This window comes from Procambarus clarkii, chromosome 23 (assembly GCF_040958095.1).
Source record: "Procambarus clarkii isolate CNS0578487 chromosome 23, FALCON_Pclarkii_2.0, whole genome shotgun sequence".
Lineage (NCBI taxonomy): Eukaryota > Metazoa > Arthropoda > Malacostraca > Decapoda > Cambaridae > Procambarus > Procambarus clarkii.
In genome coordinates this window covers 27,835,966-27,863,139 of record NC_091172.1, presented here as the reverse complement: position 1 = coordinate 27,863,139, position 27,174 = coordinate 27,835,966, and the positions used below count along the sequence as shown (strand labels likewise).

Here is a 27,174-nt window from a genome sequence, read left to right as displayed (position 1 = left end):
CATGACGCGCTTGGTAATTAAAATGAGATCACATCTTTAAATACAGATCTACGCCCACAATTCAACCCGTACAGTATTTTGACGTATATATAGCCTCCAAGGCCAAAAAATGTGCTAAAAATAATTTGGTACATCATTTTAGTGACGTTGTCAACGCTGGAGAGGACGGGCTGCCTGATTATCTTAGCCCGGTGCAATTTCAGGACATCCCTGACTAGCCACTCATAAGTTCACCGCCATAATTTTAAGAGAACCTTTATGTGTAAAGGTAATATCGTAGCCTTAAATTAAGGACATTGAAATGAGTATACAGCGGAAAACTTGGAATATTCTAGGTGAGCAGAGAGGTTACTTGTGCCGGGGGGAGGGGGGGGGGCTGGGGGGGGGGGGGGGCAGAGGAAAGGGGGGGGACTGAATGCCTGCCAGAGCCAGTGCGTCTTTGTTAACCTTACCAGGGAGCCTCGCTCACTCTCCTAACTTAATCTGCATGCATGCAAGCTACGTTATGTCTCCCAGTACACCTCATGCTTGCCAGCGGCGACCTTGATCACTCACCCTTAACGGATAAACTTCCTAACCATATGGCACTCGAGTAGCTAGCGCATGCCCACAATTACCTTACAAAAATGCTTAAAAAAAACTTGATCAAGTGGAGCAAGATGATAATGCAGTACGCCAGAAAATTAAGATCCGTGCAAGGTGGTGGTAGGTAGCATCACGTGGCCATGAGGCTGGACCAGCCAGCCCCGGCCGGTGCGTGATGTGGCGGCGGGCTGGCTCTACCACGCCGCCACGAGGCTGCCACAACCGTCTAATACCACTTCATATTCCACGCTACAACCACGCTTACAACAACACACAACATTCGCTAATCACCAGTGTGTGGCGCGCACACAACACAAAAGATGGGGTCAGTACTTACAAGGCTATAACGTGTAGTGATGCAGCTGCTGGAGAAGCTTCCCGCCAAGACCAAGAGGGGGCAGCCAGTCACCACCACGAGAGCCACTCTACACACCACAACCTCTCAAGCCGCACTCTAAAACACCACTAAATGTTCACCGCGTCACTTGCACTGATGTAACCGCGTGTCACCAAGGGAGCGGAAAGTGTAAGGGGGAGAGGTGGCCCGGGCGTAGGTGAAGAAAGAGAGGTGAAAAAGAAGGCTTGGTTGAGACTTACGGTGGAGTGTGTGTCGCCGTGTGGGACTGTTGGCCGTAGTAAGGTGAGGCGAGGCGGCGGCGGACGGCCCCAAACCCACGCGGTGGACCCTCCACCTCTCCCATTTAACAACCACCCACCTTATACCCACTCACTGCCTCCCGTGCCCACCCCAGTTGCATTCTTCCCCCGTCCTGCTACCTCTTAGTTACATCACCTTTACTTCAAGTTAAACATTTGACCGAGAAATGTTAACCAATATTTCGTATTAAAGAGACATGTGGCATCCCCCGCTCGTCCGTGACGCGAGGAGAGGCTAGTGGGAGGGACGGGGGACGGGAGGGGTGGGGAGGACAGGCTAGGGGGGGAGAGGGGCAGCAAGAGGTTACCTCCACGCGGCCAGGCGCCTCCATCAACTTCATTGACATAGAGCACTTTCCAAGTAACTATTTGCTACTGCTGAAACAAATATTGATGGCGTGGCAAGAACAGTTTAAGACCGTCAAAAGATTGAGTTGCTTCTCAATCACTATCAAAGTATCCCCCCCTCCCTCACCCCCCAATTCCACTTCTCACTACCCAAGCCGGTCAACACCCCGACTCATGGTATTTCCCATTGACGATGTCTTGCCGTTTTTACGACAGAAAGCCATTCTTTTGGTACTTACTAATCACTTCCGATACATTTTCGAGAGAACAAACTGCATATATGTGGGTGTAGGATAATACTATCATAGTGACTTTCGTCTCACATTATTTACATATGTCGTGGTCACTGGTGGGTACTGCCCTCTAGCGATCAACACAACCTTCCCTCCTTTCCATATCCCCCCCATCTCTACCCCTCCCACTCCATCCCTACCCACCCCTCCCCACCCCACTTCCTGGGACCCACTGCCTCCCTCTTCCTGTGAGTCACCGCCCTCCCTGCCGCAGCGATGAAAAGGAAAAATACAATGTTCCTACTAACATATATTTTTCTAACATGAACGCTAACATATTATGGGTTTTCGTTAATTACACCAGTGCAAAGAGGAGCGTGGGCACAATACCCTGTTGAGGAGGTTGCAGAAAACATATTTCACAATTCTAACGCGGGCATAGCAACCTTAGGGACGTCAAAGATCATAGAAAATGGGATAAATCGGAAAACGGTAAGGTTGGTACTCTCAAGGAGTGCGGGGAACATTAGAGCAAAATTTATACCACCTCTAATATTATTATAATATTTTATTCAGGTAAAAGTACATATATGCAAAATGAGTTACAAACAGAATGTTGGATTTCTAGATAGAGCTAGTACAGTATATAATACGCCTTAAGCCACTAATACGCAAGGCGTTTCGGGCAAACGCAGTGCGTTTGAATAAAAGGAACCTTTGAATGAAGAATCAAAGCCGTCTCTGCATGATAACAGTAGTACAGAAAGCCTAGAAAATATGAGAACCTTAATAGAAACAAAAGGACCAAATTTCAAAGATATAACCAGACTAAATTAAAATATTGCGGGTTATAATATCAAGTACTCTATAATCAATCAGAGCACTATTATACCGATTAGACCCACCGAAATGGATAAATTATTATTTTAATGAAAGGCAAAAAAAAAAGGGAGACGTCATAATTTTCATTCCGGCTCGGGTTTTAGAAGGGTTACCTGGGAGGTTACCTGGGAGGCGATTAGCGACCCCGCGGCCCGGTCGTCGACCAGGCCTAGTCTAGGGTGGTTGAACCAATAAATTGTCGACGATTATTCTAAGGAGACTCGGAACTATAGAGGTTTTTCTTAACGATTGTTTCATCAAGATGACAAGTGTTCAAATTGGAATGGTATGTGATAGGCAGATTGTATCTTACGAACTGTCCGAAGATATTCGTTAAAATTCACGTAGAAGTAAGTATATCCCAAAAGGACTGAATAGCTTAAGCTATTTCTATCCTCATCAATGGATGGGTTGCATTCTGGGAATGTCCGCCACTACCTCACCTAAGGAAACCGATAATCTGACAGGCTACCGATGATAAAGATTAAGCCACCCAAGAGGTGGCACGGGCATGAATAGCCCGTAAGTGGGACAATTTTTTGTTCAGTAAATCATTTCGGTGTTCTGAGGTCGCATTTAATCGTCAAGCTGCTGACGGGCTACCTTGTCGGCCTTTCAATTTAAAGCCCAATATTTTCATATTCAGAGTGAATAGAATTGAAAAGTATTTACCAAGTTCTTTATATCACAAGTAATTGTGGAGCGTCATTTAATCCGTGTTTTGACGAGAAAATTATAATGCCTTGCAAAGCATGTTCTTAAAACAGAACAACTATTTTAGATTTCATCCGTTTTTGATTAAGAGTTTAATTAGTTGTTGAAAATATATGAATGAACAGCGTTTCACCTTCAATCTATTAAGAATTAAATAGCGAGTTTGTAGAGCCACCTAAAAAAAACATATATATATACATTATAAAAATTCCTGGAAGAGCTTAGACGCTACCTGACCACTTATACTAATCCTTCATTAATCGCTTAGATCTTAATAATTTGCACATAAATCTCAGGACAGTAAGGAGAAATATGATACATGATTTTAGATTTTACAAAATAATCTAGAAGTTACGATTAAAAATGAACGAATCTGGGTGGATATAAATAGATGAACGAATCTGGGTGGATATATAAATAGATGAACGAATCTGGGTGGATATATAAATAGATGAACGAATCTGGGTGGATATATAAATAGATGAACGAATTTGGGTAGATATATAAATAGATGAACGAATTTGGGTAGATATATAAATAGATGAACGAATCTGGGTGGATATATAAATAGATGAACGAATCTGGGTGGATATATAAATAGATGAACGAATCTATAACGAAATGGATACGAAATGGATATAAATTGGATAAGTTTAGATTTAGGAAAGACTTGGGTAAATACTGGTTCAGTAACAGGGTTGTTGATTTGTGGAACCAATTGCCGCGTAACATTGTGGAGGTGGGGTCCCTCGATTGTTTCAAGCACGGGTTGGACAAGTATATGAGTGGGATTGGGTGGTTATAGAATAGGAGCTGCCTCGTATGGGCCAATAGGCCTTCTGCAGTTACCTTTGTTCTTATGTTCTTATGTTCTTATGTTATGAATCTGGGTGGATATATAAATAGATGAACGAATCTGGGTGGATATATAAATAGATGAACGAATCTGGGTGGATATATAAATAGATGAACGAATCTGAGTGGATATACCAGTATAAATAGATGAACGAATCTGGGTGGATATAAATAGAATCCGCCTCGAAGGGGACTAATAGACGTTCTGTAATTTTCTTTGTAGTCAATGCTAAAATTGCCATTGGGGAACAAGGCAACATCCGAAATAAATCATTAAATAGTTATAATATAAAGACAAAAGAATTCATTCAAAGTATGAAGAAATTACATTAATACGAAACATCCCTATGCATTCATAGTTTTTTTGCCAATTTAATAAAAAAAGAAAAGGCCGTGAAAAGTTTCAGACTGGGAAACTGTTGTAAATTGAGTGTCCCCGGGACTGCCCTAAGACCTTTGTTGTTTATCATATACGTATATAAAATAGTTAAGACACATTAATGTGTATCAGGACGGTTCAGAAATTAAGAAGCCTCAAAATTGCTACAAGACGTAAGAACATAGGAATTGCGGAAACTGCAGAAAGCCTCTTGGCCCATAGATTGATTGATAAAGATTTAGCCACCCAAGAGGTGGCACGGGCATGAATAGCCCGTAATTGGCCCATACGAGGCCGCTCCTATTTATTTACATGCAAACTCATATCTTTGTTCGAATCGTTGGTTAATACAAGTAATCCCACATCTGTTACCCTATCCAGTATCTTATTAATTGATCAACCACCCTATTTCCGAACCAGTATTTACCCGGGGTCTTTCCTGATTCTAAATTTATCGAATTTGTCTCTATTGGTTCGTGCTGTTTTGTGTTGTTGTTGTTGCTGTTGTTATAGATCCGTGCTACTCGAAACAAGTTTCAAGTAGCACGGGCTATGGTGAGCCCGCAACTTACCTGGCACAGGAGCGGGGCAAGTAGCACGGGCTATAGTGAACCCGTGGTGGATTTACCTGTCACAGGAGCGGTGCTGTGTGTGTGTTGTGTTGATAGCTTACATCTGTTGTTGAACATCTTATTAATATCACCCCTAACACCTCGTCTTTCTAGAGAATATAAATTAAGCTTTTAATCTTTCTTCATATTCAAGTAAGTTAATGAGATGATAATCTACATCCCAAAAGGATATACTGTAGTAATGTAGGCTATTTCTACCCGCCTCTATTGCAGGTCCCTCAAGGGGTTCACAAATCCTTACTGAACACATAATAATCATATTTGACATTACATAAATTTCAAGAATTTTAATATTATATTCCTGGTGTTTTTTGGTCTCCTATTCATTCTTTGGTGTTTCTTGGTCTCCTATGAATTATCTATCATAACAGTATCACATCCATACAATTTGTTGTGAACGTTATTATATTTTTCTATGTTATTCAGGTCGTTTAATTTAATACATAGTGATATATTGTGTGTAAATCACTTAGAAATTAACACGTGATGAACAATGTGACAGTGTCAGACCACTTACAAAAGATTAAGACAGGATTTTCCTAAAGTTAATACTTTCAGATTTAATAATACTGTACATTTTATGAAGTAATATCATCATCATCCTGTAGTACGTGACCCATAATATGTATTATTATATCTTCATCATCCTTCTGAAGATGTATTATTAAATACGAAAGTACTTAAGGAAATTCCTATGATACAATATATTGTGTGAGCTCGCGGCATACTACATATTTTGTTCTTACATTGTATGTGTGAGATACATACATACACACACACACTTTTTTCCATCAGCAGCGTACAGGCAATAACATTTAACCAAAATTGAACTGTATAATCTAAAAGGGCCCAACAAAAACAAGATAAAGCTGGTTAATAACATCAGTTTCACTACTAACGCATTCGAAAAATAAATCCCAGTAGCCTATTTGCCCTTTTCCACACATTTATGCTGGGAGATTCTGGCTTTAGATACAGTACTATCATAACTCACAGATATTTTTCGCATTCACACCTCAACAACCTTATAATTTTACAATAAACTGATATTTGGTAACTATCACTTTACCTAAATCTCAGAAGTAATCAAACTTAATCTGCATCAAACCTGCATCTGCCAATCTTTCGTCCATTTCAAATTTTGAGTCTTCTGAAGTTATTTCCCGTCTTACTTTTGTGTAGTTTGGGGGGGGGGATATATTTTAAATATTCACAAACGGAGATCTATGTCATGGACTGTTGGTTAATGAAGAAAAAACTAGATTTGATGATAGAAGTCTGAAGACTATTCTTGAGGTTATCTTGAGGTTATCTTGAGATGATTTCGGGGCTTTTTAGTGTCCCCGCGGCCCGGTCTCCACCCCCAGGAAGCAGCCCGTGACAGTTGACTAACTCCCAGGTACCTATTTACTGCTAGGTAACAGGGGCATTCAGGGTGAAAGAAACTTTGCCCATTTGTTTCTGCCTCGTGCGGGAATCGAACCCGCGCCACAGAATTACGAGTCCTGCGCGCTATCCACCAGGCTACGAGGCCCCCCTATTACATTAGAAAGATGGGAACCGTCTGTTGGGTTATGTCAATATATTACAAGCTCTGAAATCATTGGCCTATTTTGTTAAACCTAAAAAAAAAACACAGAACTAAGCCATGCTAATAATTTTAGGATGCTCAAGAAATTGGATTAGTCAAGTTTGGATGGTCAATATGGCCATTAATATGGATGGTCAATATGAACGTGGTATGGCAACCCATTCTCGCACTTGCTTATAGTCAATATCTTGCTTATGAATAAGTGCATATGTGACATACTAATTTATTGTGAATATTTGAGTTTACCTTGAAAAGCTGAATAGAAAACCATAACCTAACCTAACCTTAGTATGTTAATATATTACAATTAGTACTGAACCTATACCTATATTGATATTACAGTCTTATAAAAATATTAAAACAAAACTAAAATATTTAAATAAATTGTAAAGTAACTCATTGATATTGTCAAATTTTGTATAAAATCTCTATTGTTTAATAAAACTAGAGAAAAAGTTAGTGCCTTGAAAAAATATGGCTTGGAATGTCACATATGTACTTATTTATAAGCGAAATAGTGACTATAAACAATAAGTCATATATGTGCTGTCTTGTGTGAGAGTAGGTTGGGTATGGCCGGTATGGCTGGTTGAGAATACTGTACCACTTCACGTCCGATCAGCGAAGTTAAGCAACGTTGGGCTTGGTTAGTACTTGGATGGGTGACTGCCTGGAAACACTAAATGCTGTTGGGATTCATTTTTACAGCCTGGTTGACCAGTCCAGCAACCAGGAGGCCTGGTCGAGCTCCGAAATCATCGCAAGGCAAGATAGGTCAAATGATTGGCAAATACACTATAATTCTGACAAATGTAAGGGTTTGAGGCTAGGTAGAGTTACAAAATACAAACAAGGATGGTGTTGAGATTGCGACAGGGATCTGGGAGTTATGATTAGTAAGAATTTAAAATAAAAAAAATAATGAATAGATGTTCGAAATAGAGCAAAAAAGAAACTGATTTTTATTTATTGAAGCGTTAGTATTAAGACACCTAGTATTTTTCTTCAGCTATATCTTGCTCTGGTTAGGCCCTATTTAGCTTATGCAATTCAGGTTTGGTCGCCATACTATAAATTGATAAGACATTCACTAGAACGCTTCCAACATAGCATGACAAAGTTAATCCCGTAAATTAGAACTCTCGTCATATGAAGAAAGATTGACAAAGCTTAATTTACATTCTCTAGATACTGGTTCAGTAAAAGGGTTGTTGATTTGTGGAACCAATTACCGCATAACATAATAAAAGTAGGATACGTACCTTGATTGTTTCTAGCTTAGGTTACATATATTTATGAATGAGATTGGGTGGATATAAATAGGAGCTGCCTCGTATGTGCCAATAGACCTTCTGTAGTTACCCTCATTATGTTCTTAAATGTTTTGATTGCAATCAAAGTATTGGAATATAGTTTCAGATAAATGTAGCTTCAGCAATTAAGACTAATGAGAGGTGGGGGAGCTAATGAATTAATCCACTTTGTTCAAAAGGTGGGATGAAATTAACACTATTTTAAGGTATAACATGAGAACTTTATTTTACGTTGCAAAATATTAGGTCTTGCAAGAATGACTTTCATTACCTGACCCACAATTACTGTACCACCATCTTGGGAAGACTGTAACACAAGTGTGGTGATTGTTTTCAAGCAAAAGAGAGTAAGACAATTGCGAGCAATATATAATCTAATAATTAGAAAAATACTTTTGTACTACATGTTTACTGTGATGGCTCCGTAAATAAGGCAATGATGTGATTGATTTAGTATGTTCGGCTCTTACACCAGTACCATAGTTCACGGTAGCACCAGCACCGTAGATATTGCTACTGGGCATCATTGCTACTGGGCATCGCTTAATCTGCAATTCCGCTTGTACAGTACTGTATAGGGATCTACATGAAGTAAAGTGTAAAGTGTGTTGAAAGAGACAGGGACACACAACATTCCATCTTAAACTGAACATATTGAGCCATTTATAGAACTCTATACTCACGCTGTATGAAATGCAATGAAATTTTTGCACTGTATCCCTATTTCTCTTTAATAAATAAATGATATATATGAGACTAATTAATAACCTGTGTAGTGTGAAGACAATTATAAACAGCAGATCTTCTATGGTCCTGTAATATCCAATATTTAAAGTATTTTATGTATTAACAAAAGACCTACAATGTAAAATAATTTATTATTAATAAATAATGCAATGAAAAAAAAATTGTAACTATCTGGCATTTTAACTATAAGGTGTGCATGGAAAGGTATGTTTGTTAATGTAAAAATATCAGCTGAGGATTATTTAAGAGCTTTTGTTATTTTTTTTGTTTGCATTCCCGGTTATTGAATGAGTTAGTGGTTCACAATAAAGTATAGTATTGCTAACAGAAGAGTCTTTAGAATCTTTAAATGATAAATTCTATTTACCAATAGTCACCAGCCTATTGTGGACGAGTATCTAGAGAGCATAAAGCAACTAAAGGAAAATAATTGTAAAGAAAGGTTTATGTGGATCCTTTCACATGTTGGAATCTTGTTCAATGGGATAGTTATTTAAATAGTGAAGAGTGCTAGGGGAAAAAACTTGCCGATATTTTAATTAAAACAAACTAAAATAATGATTTAGTAGTTAAAGAGTTAAAATTCAGAGTTTTCCAAGGAACAGGTAAGAAAAATTAAAGTCAAGCCAGTCCCCAGGGCCCAGGTGAAGCTTGCCAGGGTGCTTAAAGAATGTAAAGAAGAGTTATGTGATCCTTTGTCTTGCATATTCAATAAATCGACCAGAGCACCGCAGTCGTGGAGGGTTGCTAATACAGCTGTTCCTCATCAACAATGGCCAAATGTTCATTCATGCAGCCGCCAAAACCCTGCTTTATGAATGAAAAACTGATGACATTCTAACATTTCTCGAGCAGTGGTTCGCTGCGACTGTTCGAGCTGCAGCGTTGTAAATCTTTTACAACGTTGTAAATTTATTTACTGATTATTTGTAAAAACAAATAATCGCCAACAGAACCTAAACATCCAACCTAACCTACGCCTAACTCTACACAGAATATTAATATATAAATGAGAAACTTATTTTAATATACTATATGTTAAAATTGATCAATGCGTTTGGGGGGGCTGGGGTGCGGACACTGCCTTAACGAGCCAGGCCCGGGGCCGGGTTGGAACTCTGTAAATAAATAATTTACCCATGTACTACAAATAACTGCCAACATAACCTACACCAAAATATGCACAATATGCTAATATACAATAATATTAATAAGTAAATAATTATTTTGAACGAACAGCATGTTAAAATTTATGAAAAACGGCTTTAGAGTTGGCTGCTGAATGAACATAGCCCAAGGACGGGTTGTGTAAATCTGGTTCGGATTTTTTAGGGAGATCACTTGCATAGAACTATCGGTATATCTACCGTGGGAAAATGGCTTGAGTCGATAATTTCAAAAGCCGTCGTACCTTGAAAAACATAAGATTAATAAATGATTCAATATAGGGTTGAGACGTTGTGTACCTCGACTTCAGCAAAAATTTTAATACGGTGCTTCATGAAAGACTGATTAAAGATATAAGAGGCTCGCGGTATTGGGGGGTGCCATCTTAAGCTGGATAAGGGACAATGGGGGAGACTTATAATATATCACAGAACTAAGGAAAGAACAGAAGGCCTAGTGGCCCAAACGTGACAGCTGCTATTTATATCCAACCAAACTCACTCATTTATGTCTAGCCGATGCTTGAAACAATCAAGTGATCTCAAGTCTATCACATACAGTAATGTGCGTCACAAATCAACGATCACTTGATTATTTCATGCGTAGGTTATATAGAAGCTGTCACGTACAGACAGAAATGTCTTTTAAGTTTCCTTACTTTTTGTGTTGTGATAGTAAAAATTCTATCTAGCAGGATGATTAGTTACACAGGGCCATGTGATCGGTTATTGCGTTGAAGGGCGTAGTCAACATGGCAGTGTGCTATATAGAATTTAAACAGTGCATAGTTTGCCTGCACTGGCAAACTTTGAATTCATTATGAGGATATCGTCAAGAACACAGGAGAAAAAATAATTGCAAAGCTCCAGGTACACTGTACTTCACACCAGCTTATCTAGAGGTCTAATGACGACATTCGATAATGTGTGCGAGATCATAACCCAGTTCTTGTGAACAAGAATTTATACATGGAGTATGAGATTCGTTACATGTAGCCACCTGAGCCCAATCTGATCCTGATGCCGTGTTGATGGAACATAATATTTCAAGTCATCCTAGTGGTGTCAGGACTATTAAATAATAACAGCATTCTAGTGCAAGAAACGTGTCAACAAGCTCTTGCTTAAACAGTCACTAATTAAAATTAGTAGAGAAATTTTTGTTTAAATGTGTTGAATACTGTATATTCATCAGAGTAAAAATACTGAGCACAGAGCAAGGCAGGCTCAAATGATTGGAATTAATACAGAATGGAGATAAGGAACATGTGCAGGAGTGTCAGAGAACATAAGAATTAAGGAAGCTGCAGAAGTCCATACGTGGCAGTTCCTATTTACAGCATATCCATCCGAACTCATTCATATACCTAACCTACGCATGAAACAATGAAATAATCCCTCGTTTATTATGCTAGATTTAACATGAGGCTGGATATAAATACGAACTGCCTGACTTGAGCCGCTATGTCTTTTGTTGTTGCCTAAGTAAGTTGTTCTTATGAGGAAAGGTGGAACTAAGCACTTTCAATTAGTTCAGAATAGTTTAAATGACGTGCAGTTCCTGGAAACCGTGACGGATTACATTAGTTTGACTAATCTCCTTGGGGTAATTTATGGTAGGCTAGGCTTTGAAAGTTGGAAAAAAATAGGCGACGAATATAAGGATGGCGGCAGTTAGTGTGGTAATCGACGGGAGACCTCTCCCGTCACGCAGGGTGCAGTCGCACCTCCACAAATCTCCAGTATCAGCTATTGAAACTGGTAATGGCTCAAAAAGGCTTCCATTTACGGGCTATTCATACCCGTGCCACCTTTTGGGTGGCTTAATTTTTTCAATCTTAGTGTGGTAATACTTGTTAACTTTATTTCTCGGTGCAGCTTATGGCATTCTTTCGCGTATCACTATACAGACAACAAGGTATAGTAATCAATGACACAAGACGTCTAGTTTTATTCATCAGCTTTATCTTGTCCTCCTTCACTTAGATTATGCAGTTCAGTTTTGATCTCGTACTATTTATTGAATGGACAAAAATACTTTAATGCGTACAGAGGAGAACAGATAATCGCCATTAATTATATGCCTGCTATACTTTGCGAATGAACATAAGAATTAAGGTAACCGCAGAAGGCCTATTGATCCATAAGTAGCAGTAGCTGTTTATATTAGCCCAAACTGTATCGATTGTTATATGTTGTGTTATGTTAAGGCGGAGATATGAGGATTTATTCCTGCGATGTTTCCAGTGTGTAATGAAAAATTATTTTAGGATGGGGTAGGTGGAGGAGGAATGGAAAGGGTGGGAAGGCCGGGACAGAAATGAGTGACAGGATGGAGGCATGAGGGGAGGGGTGGGGGGGGGGGGGGGGGTGTCAGCAGTGTTTGTTTACCTAAGGCAAGAGGGGTGGGTGGGTGCGTGGCGTCTGAGTTCCATCACCCCCCAGTTTGCCGACCTGTTATTGGCTTGGCAACCTCCGTCACCACCACCAGCAACCTCCCTCCACACGCATTCAATGGCACCATTTAATTGCATCATTGTTAACTATTAATACGAAAGTGACGTGACGACACTACCTCTATTCCACTGACCCTGCTGTATTATATAATCATTTATATTATAATAAACTATATTTAATGCAAATAACACATTTACATTATAGTACAAAAATCATTGTACCAGTAATTTCATTTACCGTATGTAAATGTTCAGTTTTGAATACTGGTATTCGAAATGGAAACTATATTTTAATTCCTTAGCAACCACCATCCCAAGATATCAATACATTCTCTCGTTCTAATTGTAAAAACCAGAGTTAACTGTAACTTCACTGCACGAAGGTCAAGGTGCGTACACCGTAGTGCTCAGTATTACCCGCCTTGGCAAGAACACCTGCTCAAGAGCGCTCAGGGTGAGAGCGCGGTGGTACAGTACGCCAGCACCTCCCACCGTGCCAGGATAGTCAGCGCGAAAACTGGGAAGGTCAGCGGCACGCCCCTCCCCCCCCCCCCCCCCCCCACTCACTCTCTTACACCCTCCCACTCTCTCACCCCCTCCCCCCCACTCTCTCACCCCACCACTCTCACGCCCCCCACTCTTCTCCAAGCTTCACATGGGCCTGACTCGAGTCAGTCATTCTATGGACTGGCGCTCGGCGTCGTCTCTTCAGTAAAGAGTTATAAACCTATTAATTTTAAAGCACTGGTGTAGTCAACAGAACAGTCTGCTATAATCAATTAGAGGCATTCTTAACTACATTTATCAACACACGCACACCACTTTTTGTTTTAATTATTCGTCTCAATTCCTTTGCAGAAAATATAATAATGCTTATATTTTATATTTAAATAATAAATAATTTTGTAATTATTCCTCTACATTTCTATGGAATATATATAATAAAAAAACTGTTGCAACACTAAATTCAAGTTACTAATAAAATTTTCCTACACGGAAGTCACTCCTTTAAATAAATATATTTAAACGAAAAGTGTAAATATTTCCTAATATTTTAGTTGAAATGTTTAGCCTCTGTTTTCCTCCTTTTTTTACAGCGTATATTGCAAGACTTGCAAGTTCTCTGACACATCGATGGCGCATTTCATTAAGGGAAAAGGGATAGGAGAGCCATCCTCGACCAGCACAGCTATCCTTTCGCCATGTGCAGCATACCCATCATAACCACAGGGGGCAGCAGCTCCTCTCAACCCCCAAGCAGCTGCCAGCTTTTTCCAAGATGCAGCTGTATCTTTTCCACACGAGCATTACTACCGTCGCCCATGTAGATCCTCCACCCTTCCCCACACGCAGGCCCCATCCCTTTCTTCCCGTGATTCTGTATTGCTGGGAAACTCATACCGCGCTCGCGAATACAATAACAAAATCACAACAACACAACAAACAAGTGGGAACGCAAGCACAAAGTAAACAATGAAAAATTCCCCACCCCCCTTCCCCCTCCACACATCGGCTGGGTGTGAACATGAGCCAGCAGACGCCAGAAGACGAACATGAGCCCATCTCGTTGCTTACCGTGTTTACTACCTCCCATTAGAGTTAACAATACTTGTCCATCAACACATGTTTCTTCAAGCAAAAGGAGTACAGTATTCTTGTTCTTCCAACACACAGGGCTTCTCTTCTAAAATCAACATCATATTAGTCCGTCAAAACTGCATTTGGTTGTCGCCTCTTTAATACACAATGGGGTATTTTCTGCTCTGCTAATACATATCCGGTTATCGTTCTCTCGATCATTCTCTCCGTCTCACTCACTCAAATTCTCCTCCTACACTTCTCTCAAATACCGTAGCTCTATCAGCACAACACGCACCATCACCTCTCAGCATGGTTCCTCCGTCACCTCTTCCCTCCCTCTCCCTCTCTCGCAACAAAGTTAATTTTCTATCACCCTTGACATCATGTATCTTCCCTCTTCCCCCTCCAACTTCATATCGTCTCCCCTCACTCCGACATCACGTCCCGCCCCTTCCACTCATGACGCTACACCTCTGTACAACTCTCTCCCTTCCTCACCCCTTTCCTCTATTCCATATACCTCTCAAAATTTACACACCCCCTTCCTACCCTCTCCTTCACAACACAACCCCTTCCCTACTCTCTCTCCCTTTATACCCTATTCCCACCTACCCTCTCCTTCACAACACACCCACCCTATTCCCATCTTCCTCATAACACACCACCCACTCCCTCACAACACATCCACCCTATTCCTGCTTGATACGTGGTTAATAGGGTTCTGGGAGTTGTTCTACTCCCCGACCCGAGGCCAGGCTTGACTCGTGAGAGTTTGGTCCACCAGGCTGTTGCTTGCAGCGGCCCGCAGGCCCACATACCCAAGGCAAGAGGGGTGGGTGGGTGCTAGGCGTCTCACCGCCCTCAGAGTTCCATCACCCCCCAGTTTGCCGACCTGTTATTGGCTTGGCAACCTCCGTCACCACCACCCAACCACAGCCCGGTTGGGCCAGGCACTCCTTGGAGGAAACTATCTAGTTTCCTCTTGAAGATGTCCACTGTTGTTCCGGCAATATTTCTTATGATCGCTGGGAATTCCCACCCTCTCCCTCACAACACATCCACCCTATTCCCCTCCCAACCTCTCCCTCACAACATATTCTTTTGTTTATTAACAAACAACTTCTGGACTCATGTTAACAAGCCGAGAGCTTTCCCTTCTCACAGCTCGAGGTAAATCTTACCCTACTAGTTTTTTCCTGGAACACGACCTACCAATACCAATTGGTTGTAATCTCAGGTCTCCCGGGTGTGTCATGTGTGTATTTACCTAGTTGTGCTTGCGGGGGTTGAGCTCTGGCTGTTTCGGCCCGCCTCTAAACTGCCATCCCCCCCCCCCCCCACGCGCACACACCCAGGAAGCAGCCCGTAACAGCTGTCTTAACTCCCAGGTACCAATTTACTGTTAGATGAACAGGGGCATCAGGGTGAAAGAAACTGCCTATTTGTTTCCGCCATCGCCGGGGATCGATTCCCGGGTGCTGTCCACCCAGCAACCAGGCCCCCATGACCAGACCTCCCCGCGTGCGTGTGCGTGCGTGCGTGTGCGTGCGTGCGTGTGCGTGCGTGCGTGTGTGTGTGCATGGCTATCTAAATATTGACCATCCTCGGGGTGCAGCCCACAGGAACTAACTTCCGGGTACCTATTCACGGCTCAAGTAAACTGACGCATAAGGTGAAGAAAACGCTGACAATTTGTTTGTCTTCGTCTAGCATTTGAACCCGGGGCTTACGGCTGAGATTCGAAGTCATTCACTGTTGCACGGAGCCCCTCACTCACAGCACACCCTTCCTATAACCACCTCTCACAACCACAACATACTTTCCGTCACCTTCTCCACACACACACACGTCCCGTCACCTTCACAACACACACACGTCCCGCCACCTTCACAACACACTTCCGCCCCATCAACACACACTTGCCACCCTCTCAATACACACAATTTCCCTTCCCCCTCGCCCAAAAAGCTGTCTCCCTCTCACCTAAACAATGGGTCTTATAATTTTTCATTTATTCATTCATTCATTCATTTATTCATATTCATGTCTATTCTCTATATCAAAGTATTTAAAATACAGTAGTTTTATCCCGATAAATCTTCCAAATAAACTGTTCATTTTTTAAATAAAAGTTTTCATTACAATGTTTTCCCTATCTCTTTCCTAGCAACAAAATTTACCTCCTGGGGTGGGGGTGGGGGCAACCCCTCCCCCCAACCCCACCCCCAAACCCCTACCTCTCGCTGGCAAGATTTTTTTCTTCCTTGACGGCAAAATTCTCCCGCTCCAGTGACCAAATGTTCCCTCGGTCCTAACTTTCACCCCCCTTCCCTTCCCCAATAAAAAAAAAACTAATTAAGAGGCCACATTTCCCTCTTGAATAATACAAAGTCAAGAATATAAATGAATTTATGTAAAATCTGCACTTTGGCCTACGGGGAAAAAAATAAAAAATAAAGAGTTTAAGAGGCTTTTTAACGTGCTCGAGCTTTTTAGCATTATCTTGCACCGAGATTTATCTTCTTACACAAACTAACTTCCCATGGGCTGTGAGTGGATGCTGCCGCTATTCCTTCTATGTTGATTCCCATGTCTCTCCTCGCCATGATTCACAACCCAGCCTCGCCATGACCCACAACCCAGCCTCGCCATCACCCACAACCCAGCCTCGCCATCACCCACAACCCAGCCTCGCCATCAGCCACAACCCAGCCTCGCCATCACCCACAACCCAGCCTCGCCATCACCCACAACCCAGCCTCGCCATCAGCCACAACCCAGCCTCGCCATCAGCCACAACCCAGCCTCGCCATCAGCCACAACCCAGCCTCGCCATCAGCCACAACCCAGCCTCGCCATCAGCCACAACCCAGCCTCGCCATCAGCCACAACCCAGCCTCGCCATCAGCCACAACCCAGCCTCGCCATCAGCCACAACCCAGCCTCGCCATCAGCCACAACCCAGCCTCGCCATCAGCCACAACCCAGCCTCGCCATCACCCACAAGCCAGCCAGCTTCTACACAAAACGGCATGATGGTGGGTTGATTTGTTCCAAAAGGGTTGGTGCTCCTTACACCTCAAGTGAAGTACAGTACACGTGTTGGATTCAGAGCCTCGATAGTGATGATAATTACCAGATATCAGCTGAACAGTGTGGAAAATTGTGATAATTAGGTCTTTTTTAGATTATGCAAATCAGTTTTGGGTAAGGAACATTACAATGAATATAAACTCATTGGAACGTGTACAAGGGAGCATGACAAATTTAATCCCGGGTAGAAACCTCATACCTGTTGATAATTTCGAGGATCTAAGTCCTCTGTGAAGACTTTGATAAAGAAAGCTTAATTTACATCTTGAGAAGGGCGAAGAGTAACATACATATATATGAAGTATACAAATGGATGAACTAGTATAACAAGGGGGTGATAATAGGGTGATAAATATATACACGAAATTGAGCCCAAAACAATGGATACAAACTGGACAAGCTCTTGGAACAAATTGCCAGGTAATATATAGTTGCGGGATCGCTATAATATGCTTGAAATACAGGCACAATGAGTTGAGTTGGTTATAAACAGGTGGTGTCTTGCACGGGCCAATAGTTTTCTGCAGTTTCCCTTATTCTTATGCTGTTAATACAAATATTTTGCATAACAATATCGGGGAATGCGAAGCAATCTTATGCAGACTTATGTTAATTTCCGTCAAGTGGATAATAATAAAATTAGTGGCATGTCCTGAAATGCTAACATTCCTTAATGAAGATACCTGGGAAGGGAGTGGAGGCTTGGTGTGTAGAGGGGATGGGTGAGGAGCAGCGAGGTGTTCGTGGCCGCCACCATAGTCCTGTAATCCAATTACACCAACCATAAATCCACTTAGCCCTCCAGCACTGCCACTAACCAACCCCCACCCACGTGCCACCTTCATACTGTTCCATCTAATATCATGCAGAGAGAGAGAGAGCGCGAGATCTCCCACAATTTCGACCAAAAATTAACATTCATATAACCGAGTTTCCTCCGCCTCTGAACAGGGAAGTCATGAACAAAACTGAACAACTGTTGCCTGTACTGAGGTCTCATATCCAAACAATATACGCCCTTCTACCCCCACCAATTCTCCTCCTCCCAACTTCTGTCATTTAGGCACTTACCGACTACCTTGTGTAGAGTCGCGGGCCCCTAGCCCCATGCAACCTTGGATGCTATCTTGAGGTTATCTTGAGATAATTTCGGGGCTTAGCGTCCCCGCGGCCCGGTCCTTGACCAGGCATCCTTTTTGTTACGCAACCCCCAGGAAGCAGCCCATAGCAGCTGCCTAACTCCCGGGTACCTATTTACTGCTAGGTAACAGGGGCATCAGGGCGAAAGGAACATTTTGCCCATTTGTCTCCGCCTCCACCGGGGGATCTAACCCGAAACCTCAGGACTATGAATTCGAAGCGCTGTCCACCCAGCTGTCAGGCGCCCTTGCGCAGCATTTATGTAAGACACTTCGAAGCTGTACATCAAATATCTTGACAGGACGTGAAAGATGTTACATCTGGCGGTGGAACGATACGCATACCAAACTTCATAGCTTCAAACAAGCTCATGACGTTATCAACCTTCCCTACATCTTCAAGAGTAACCTGAGTATTTCATGCTCACCTGTGGCCATTTCATTTTTTTTCCACTTGCCCTCCCAGAGCAGAGCCTTCCTGGGAATTTGTTTGGTCTACGGGGCTGTGTTGTGCAGAGATCTCTCTCATATATGCTGGTGGAGGTTGAAGGGTCAAGGCTGCCCCTCCTAACATCTCTGCGTCCCTCGCAGACGCGTCATCTACCAATACCAGCTAGTAAATAAAAGCACATGACGAGCGAGGAGAGAGACAAAACAAATCACACTTGTGATGTATTTGAGGTACGGTTTCTCCGAGGCCAGGCTCTCAAGTCGAGCCTGGCCTCGGGCCGGGCTTGGGGAGTAGAACAACTCCCAGAGCCCCATCAACCAGGTAACCAGGTATAGTTTTCAAGAGGAAACTAGATTTATTCCTCCAAGGAGTGCCGGACCAACCGAGCTGTGGTGGGTATGTGGGCCTGCGGGCCGCTCCAAGCAACAGCCTGGTGGACCAAACTCTCACAAGTCAAGCCTGGCCTCGGGCCGGGCTTGGGGAGTAGAACTCCCAGAACCCCATCAACCAGGTATCAACCAGGTTTCCAAACCTGCACACGGAAATAACACCACAGGAGACAAGGAGGCATGGCAAAAAATGCAAAATATCTGGTTGAAAGCCGGAGTGCAATAGACACGCTGAGAGAGAATATCAACATCAAAGACCCAAAACATTTCAACACACTACCTCTAAACACAAGGGGTATAACTGGCCGGCCTCTCACGGTGTTCAAAAGAGAATTTGATAAACACCTCTAAAGGATACCTGATCAAGCTGTGGTTCATAGACAGGCTGCGGAGCAGACCACCAACCAGGAGGCCTAGTCAGAGACCGGGGCCATGGAAACATTGATTCTAGGAATCAACGCAAGGCAACTCCATGGTAAATGATGGAGAGAGACGATACTGAAACGTGGTATACGAAAGATAAAAAAAAGTTATAGGAAAACTTGAGCTGACGAAGAACATTACATGACGACACGAAAATAAAGAGGAAATCCACAATAACCACAAGAGCAACAAGAAGATACGAACCAGAAGTGACGTGGCAAACAAGAACACAGGACAATACATGAGGATGACGCAAGTGACAAGAGGCAGGGGCACGAAGCACATCTGGACTTGTAGATAGTGGATTATATGTTAAGTAAGGGAATCCTGGGAGCCGAGGGGAGAAGAGGAGACAGAACAAGAATAATCGAGGATAGGGGACACCTTGAGAGTGGGTGAGAAAGGGGACAGAGGACACACTTCGTCACTAATTACACCCTTGTTGAGAGTCCTCTACTGTTCCATCAGGAAAATTGTGTAGTGCGAGGGGTGTGTCGCAATTTATTAACAAACTCGCAACACTTCCTGCTACGAGACACACACAAGCTCAACACCAACATTAGTCAACAGCAATGAGGCTTTCACAGCCCTCGTCCCATTTAACACCACCACCTAACACAAACATTTGCCCAATTCTATGCTCTATTTTCCCTCGAATGGGCTAAGCCTCTGCACACAATAATACATGAAGTTTTCACATTATATATGAAAAGGTAACAATCACGTGGCTGAATGCAAAGATTTTGTCCGTCATGGACCCTCAGCAAACCCAAACGTCGAAACTTATGTGTTGGCTAGAGCCGGTCGGCCGAGCGGACAGCATGCTGAACTTGTGATCTTGTGGTCCCGGGGTCGATCCCGGGCGCCGGCGAGAAACAATGGGCAGAGTTTCTTTCACCCTGTTACCTAGCAGTAAAATAGGTACCTGGGTGTTAGTAAGCTGTCACGGGCTGCTTCCTGGGGGTGGAGGCCTGGTCGAGGACCGGGCCGCGGGGACACTAAAAAGCCCCGAAATCATCAAGATAACCTCAAGAAGATACCTATATATTTACACACAAATACAGACTGTTGTCCCAAAAGCAATAAACTATCCATACTCTGGGAATTACCAAAATTACCTGTAACATATCTTAACATTACTGGTACTCCTCAGTGATGGGTTGCTCCAGCACTACTGCTGTCTGAGGCTTGCTCATCACCGGGCTTCAGCACGAACTTCCTGCTTTTTCGCAATAATTGATAATGCTGTACAAAACTTTGTACTATACTGTAATGCTGTACAAAACTTTGTACTATACTGTAATGCTGTACAAAACTAAACTCAAAACATTTAGAGTTTAGATGCTTTAAAATAAGGATGCTGTTATCCATACAACATTCTCCCAGTCTGTCAATTTACCAAAAAACATTAACAAGATAATTCCTAAATAACCATAAAATATAAACAAGGAACAATGTTAACGGGTTAAACCTCCCTCGACAAGGAAAAAAAATACGGAAAACTTTTAACTGGACAAACACGATGATGAATACAAAGTATTTAACACGAAACTGTTCTACATAAAAACTGAACACAATCCACTCATTACTGACATGGGAAGCAGAGGAAAATTCCCCTAAAGCGATCAGAACTACCCAAAAGCAATATTTATTCACAGTAATCTAATCGAGTGTGATGCAATTTTGACGGCGAAAGAGGGATGCAAGGAAAACATGGCCAGTCAAAACGAGGGAGTGAAACTAAGGGTGCATTTAAACAATAAATGAAAAGGGGAGAGCAGTAAGCCGAGAAGCAGGAGCTGGGGTGGAAGATGCTCAGAACAGATGAGGGAAGAGGAAGGCAAACAGTTGATAAGAAGGTGATGCCCAGCCGTAAGCAGAGTGTATGCTGTCTAATTACTGATTATAATATGCTTTTAATATGTATTATATCCCTAGGCGAGTGTCTTAAGGAAATGTAGAGCGCCTTAAAACAGTACCAGGGGCCCCCCAATAAACAACATGAATGTTGAAGATCCAGACAACATTTTTATGAACGGTATCCAAGACTACGACAACTGACAGTATCACAACCACAGCAAACTTTGACAGGGAAAATGGTAACATGTTCATGCACTCAGCTCCGGGTCCCGACTCCTAGCTCTTCTTACTTGTACAGATATGTAAAGTACCTGTTGAATGAGCACTCAAGTGTACTATGGGAGAGAGGGAATTATCAGAGAAAAGCTCCAAGCCATAACGACTATATAGCACTTGTCGAAGGGGTCAGGATATATATATATATACACAGCCCCGCTCCTGTGCCAGGTAATAGGCACAATCAGAGAACACTGTATAAACATCAGAGGTCCACGGTTGTTCAACACCCTCCCAGCGAGCATAAGAAATATTGCCGGAACAACCGTGGACATCTTCAAGAGAAAACTAGATAATTTTCTCCAAGGAGTGCCGGGCCAACCGGGCTGTGGTGGATATGTGGGCCTGCGGGCCGCTGCAAGCAACAGCCTGTTGGATCAAACTCGCACAAGCTTGAGCACAAGTCAAGCTTGTGCGAATCTCCCAACACCACCGGGTCTGTGCTTGAGTCACACGTGACCATGGTGGCCAGGATTAGCCCTAATCTTTTCCAGTTAATGAACGTTAAATACACCGCACACAATCATGAAAAAATCACGCTGGGAAGACTGTATAGGGGAGGGGGGGGGGGGGGGGAGAGAGGCATAAACTAACGATCAAATATAGGCAGTCAAAAATAATGGGATGCGAGATAAAACAAATACTATAGAACTCAAGCAAGGTGGCCACGTCCCCTCCCTTCAAAAATGTTGACCCTTTATGTTTTCTTATGGTCTAAATATCTTTAAAAACTGTAATAGTGTTACAGATCTATACATTTTACAACAGCCTCCCCCCAGCAGTTCCCCGACGGCGCCCCATGGAACTATCTAAAAGATGTTTAAGTGAGCATGGAAGCATCCTCCTTGTGTCCAGTAAGAGCACCTTTGAAAAGTATAGGGTATACCACATGGTACTGAAGGCAATCTTTTATTTATATTATATATATATATATATATATATATATATATATATATATATATATATATATATATATATATATATATATATATATATATATATATGTCGTACCTAGTAGCCAGAACGCACTTCTCGGCCTACTATGCAAGGCCCGATTTGCCTAATAAGCCAAGTTTTCCTGAATTAATATATTTTCTCTAATTTTTTTCTTATGAAATGATAAAGCTACCCATATCATTATGTATGAGGTCAATTTTTTATTATTGGAGTTAAAATTAACGTAGATATATGACCGAACCTATCCAACCCTTCCTAACCTAACCTAACCTATCTTTATAGGTTAGGTTGGTTAGGTGGCCGAAAAAGTTAGGTTAGGTTAGGTTAGGTAGGTTAGGTAGTTAAAAAACAACTAATTCATGAAAACTTGGCTTATTAGGCAAATCTGGCCTTGCATAGTAGGCTCAGAAGTGCGTTCTGGCTACTAGGTACGACATTATATATATATATATATATATATATATATATATATATATATATATATATATATATATATATATATATATATATATATATATATATATATAATGTCGTACCTAGTAGCCAGAACGAGTGTGATGCAGATGAACGGTATGTGTGTGTGTGTATATATATATATATATATATATATATATATATATATATATATATATATATATATATATATATATATATATATACACACACACACACACACACACAAGAGTTGTTACATTCTTGTACAGCCACTAGTACGCGTAGCGTTTCGGGCAGGTCCCTGGAATACGATCCCCGCCGCGAAGAATCGTTGTTACAACCAAGTACCCATTTTACTGTTGAGTTAAACAGAGGCTACAAATCCTCCCCGGCCAGGATACGAACCCATGACAAAGCGCTCGCAGAATGCCAGGCGAGTGTCTTACCACTACACCACGGAGACTAAGACATGGAGACGGGTAAACTCTAATCTAATTCAAGAGAGATTACTCTTGACACAGTATAGTACTGTATACTATATACTACTGTCAAAACGGTGCAATATTTACACATTCCCTTCAGTAAAGCAACCAACGGGCGAGATAGGTAGAATTTACTAAACCTTTTAAATCAAATACGCTCATTATTGGTATTAATTGAAGAAAACCGCTCAATGACTGACAAGCCTGGTCTCTGGCCGGTGTTTCTTCCTGGCATTGTTATTATATTGCTGTGACACACACTGACACCAGTGAAGATATTGGCTGCCTCGTTGTTAAAGCTGTAGTCTACTGCTGCCGTGCCAGGAGCCAACGCGGCATCATAAACACGCTGAAAATTAACAAGCTATCTAATTCAATCTTATTGCGTTCGAGTAGCACTAGGACAGACTGACATGCTCAAACCCCGCGGGAAATCAATCATTTCTAATTATGGCTCTCTCACCTCTGCCCCCCCTCCTCCCCATCCCCCCCACTCGCTGAAGAGAAGGAAGAGAAAGGGGAAGGGAAGGGAGGGGGGTGGTAGCACAATCAGCCTAGACCCTATTCACAACCAAATCAAACAATAATTATATTTGCCAGATATACAATTATATATTATATAATTATCATAAATTATAATTATATATAATATAATTATATATTATATAATTATCATATATTATAATTATATAATTATCATATTATAATTATATATTATATAATTATATATCATATATCTTGCAATTATATAATAATCACTGTTCCCATGGTGAATATAATTAAGATATATTTTATATGGTTGTGTGAGAGAGGGAGAGCATTCCGGGAGGTGCAGGACCTGGAACAGTGTGTCACTGGGCTGGCAGACCGGACCTCCTCCACCCATCACACCGCACAATACCCACAAAGACTTGCCCCAAAACCCGTGAATGCCACGCACTGCTCACCATGGCATCCAATAAACAAAATGAGTGACATCAAACAGTGCTCCCCCCCCCACACACACACTCTCCTCAAAACATAGGCTGTTGTGTTTGTTCTCTTTCAACTCTCATCTTATCCCCCATCCATCCACTTTCATGTTCCATTCGCTTTCCTATCCACTCAATCTTGCTAATATCCCTTCCCAATCACTCTCCCCCCCCCTACCCTTGTGTTTCTATCTTTTTCTATCTTTATTTCTATGTGAGGTTTGTTAACCCTCTCCTTCCTTCATTCCTACCACCCACCTCTATTTTTTTTTTTGGGGGGGGGGGAGTAAGGAGAGGCATAGGTGAAGGGAAGTTTAGAAGTGGGAAATGGAAATGCAGTGAGGAGTTATGAAAGCACTGTCCGCCTCTATCCTCCCTCACTCAGTCTCCCCCCACCCCAACCCTATCCCTGCAACTCTCCCAGCGCGAAATCTAGACTAATAAGCAGAATAGAGCAGAAAATCCAGAGGCCATCAGTCAGCAGAAGGCCAGGCAATGCCATCAGCGATCGCCATAATGTGTCTAACCACTCCCTCCCTCCCTGATACACAGCCACCACAACCTCCCCCCCCCCCCAACTCCTTTACACACATCACAATGCTGCAACCATCACTTAGCCACATGTGCGTATTCGCACACGCACGAATGCGTAACATTGCAATACGAAATGAAAAACCACCCATCCCTGATTGCACACACACACTCCTATGCCGGTGACACCATTAAGAATAATGCAAGGTTGAGTGGCAACCATCGTACACTCAAGTCATCTCTCCACAGATGCTCAACGTCATTTTATTGCACCTTGTGAGGCAATCCACAGGACGAGTGACACCTCCCACGGACACCGGGGAGGGAAAATGACAATTTAAATGGCTGAAGATGAGGCACAGAGGCACTGAGAGACGCAACAGCCTGAAGCATACCTGGAGTGGGTTTCGAGAGTAGTAGTTCCTCCCGAGCTCGACTTGCGATAACTTGGTCCAACAGGCTGTTGCTTGGAGCGGCCTGCAGGCCCACACATTCACTACAGACTGGTTGGTCCGGTACTTCTTGCAATAACCTGTTTAAATGCCTCTTGAATACCTTCACCTTCATCCCAGCAATATTTCTAATGCTTGCTGGGAGGGTGTTGACCAGCGGACCCCTGATGTTAAAACAGTGTTCTCTGTGTCTATGGCATCTCTACTCCTCACACTGGTTCTATTCTGCATTTCCTTCCGTATCTTTCGCTCCAGTATGTTGTTATTCTACTGTGCCAATTTGGGATCTAGCCCTCCAGTATCTTCCATGTATATATTATTTGACACCTTTCTCGTTTCCTTTCCAGAGAGTACATTTTGAGAGCTTTGATGTGGTTCCAATAATTCAGATGTTTTACCGTTTCTATGTGTGCCGTATACATGTTCTCTGTATTCCCTATAATTCAGATCTCTCTCCTGCTACAAAAGGGGCAGTGAGTACAGAGCAATACTCTAGACGGGACAGTACCAGTGATTTAAATAGCATTAGCATTACTGTGGGGGTCCCTGGATCTGAACGTTCTCATAATTATGAGAACGTTCGAAATAATGGGATGCATTAATGCATCCCATTATTTTCCTGGCAGCCGCTATTTTGTTCGGTTATGCTCACTAAATATCAGATCGTCGGACATCGTAATTCTCAGATCTTTTACAGATTGCTTTCCATCTATGAGTAGGTCGGTCCTGTACCCTGTGTTTCGTTTAAGTTCCTCGTTTACACCATACCTCAGTACCTGGAACTTATCACCGTTAAACATCATATTTAGGACCAGGAGCTAAAACTCAATCTTACAGGTAAAAGTGTGTATGTCTGCGCGTGTGCGCGCGCACACAACAGTGGTGGTGCTCCAGACGAAGCAAACAGAGGAAGAACAGGTGGATAAAAGGCAACAGGAGGTGGAGGGGATGACAAAATAACGGGAGGGAGACGAGAGTACTCGCTTGAGTGGAGACAAAACAGTAAGTACCAACAGGTGAAGACTGCCAAGGAGAAATGACAGTTGGCAAATTAAAATAAATAAAGCCGGGAAGGGAGGGAGGGTGAGAACCCTGGCGTTCATCATATCAAATGAACACGAGAACGCTTAAACAGCAGTGAATAAAGTTGACAAACGCGGTACCTATGTTCAACATAGACTATACGGAAAACAAATGCAAATAAACAGTGAAATAATAGCTTAGGCATCATAATGGGAAGTCTATCACGAATATGGATAACAATGTCATGACATCTATAAATTCAGCCCATTCAGGAAAAAAATCTCACCGTAGCAAAATTTTTAGTGTCGCTTCATTAAAAAAAAGAAAAGTGAAAATGGTGGAGGTAGAGTAAGGTGGAGGCATGACAATGAGGCGTGGACGGAGGCAGGCGGGGGAGGGTGGTGGGGGAGAGGCAGGCGGGGGAGGGTGGTGGGGGAGGAGTTTGGGATCAAAGAACCTGACAAGAATCAAGGACAGAGATGGATGTAACTGGAGCTGGTGTCCAGACTCCTTCCTACCCGGGTAACAATACATTCACCGACGTCACAGGTTA

At 42.3% G+C, this 27,174-nt stretch overlaps 1 protein-coding gene across 26 annotated transcripts in view; it reads right to left on the bottom strand.

Moving 5' to 3' along the window:
• The window catches only part of heph (polypyrimidine tract-binding protein 1 heph), a 378,342-nt gene that overhangs the window by 133,771 nt on the left and 217,397 nt on the right, over positions 1 to 27,174 (bottom strand). For 4 of the 26 annotated variants that reach the window (XM_045751226.2, XM_069330027.1, XM_069330015.1 and 1 more), the window contains exon 1: positions 923 to 1,220. The exons of 19 other annotated variants lie outside the window; for them this stretch is intronic. The gene's annotated coding sequence lies outside the window, so the exon portion shown is untranslated. Of the gene's footprint in view, positions 1 to 922; positions 1,223 to 27,174 lie in introns of those variants that run through there. 3 more of the 26 variants (XM_069330019.1, XM_069330021.1, XM_069330022.1) reach the window with 3 other exon arrangements.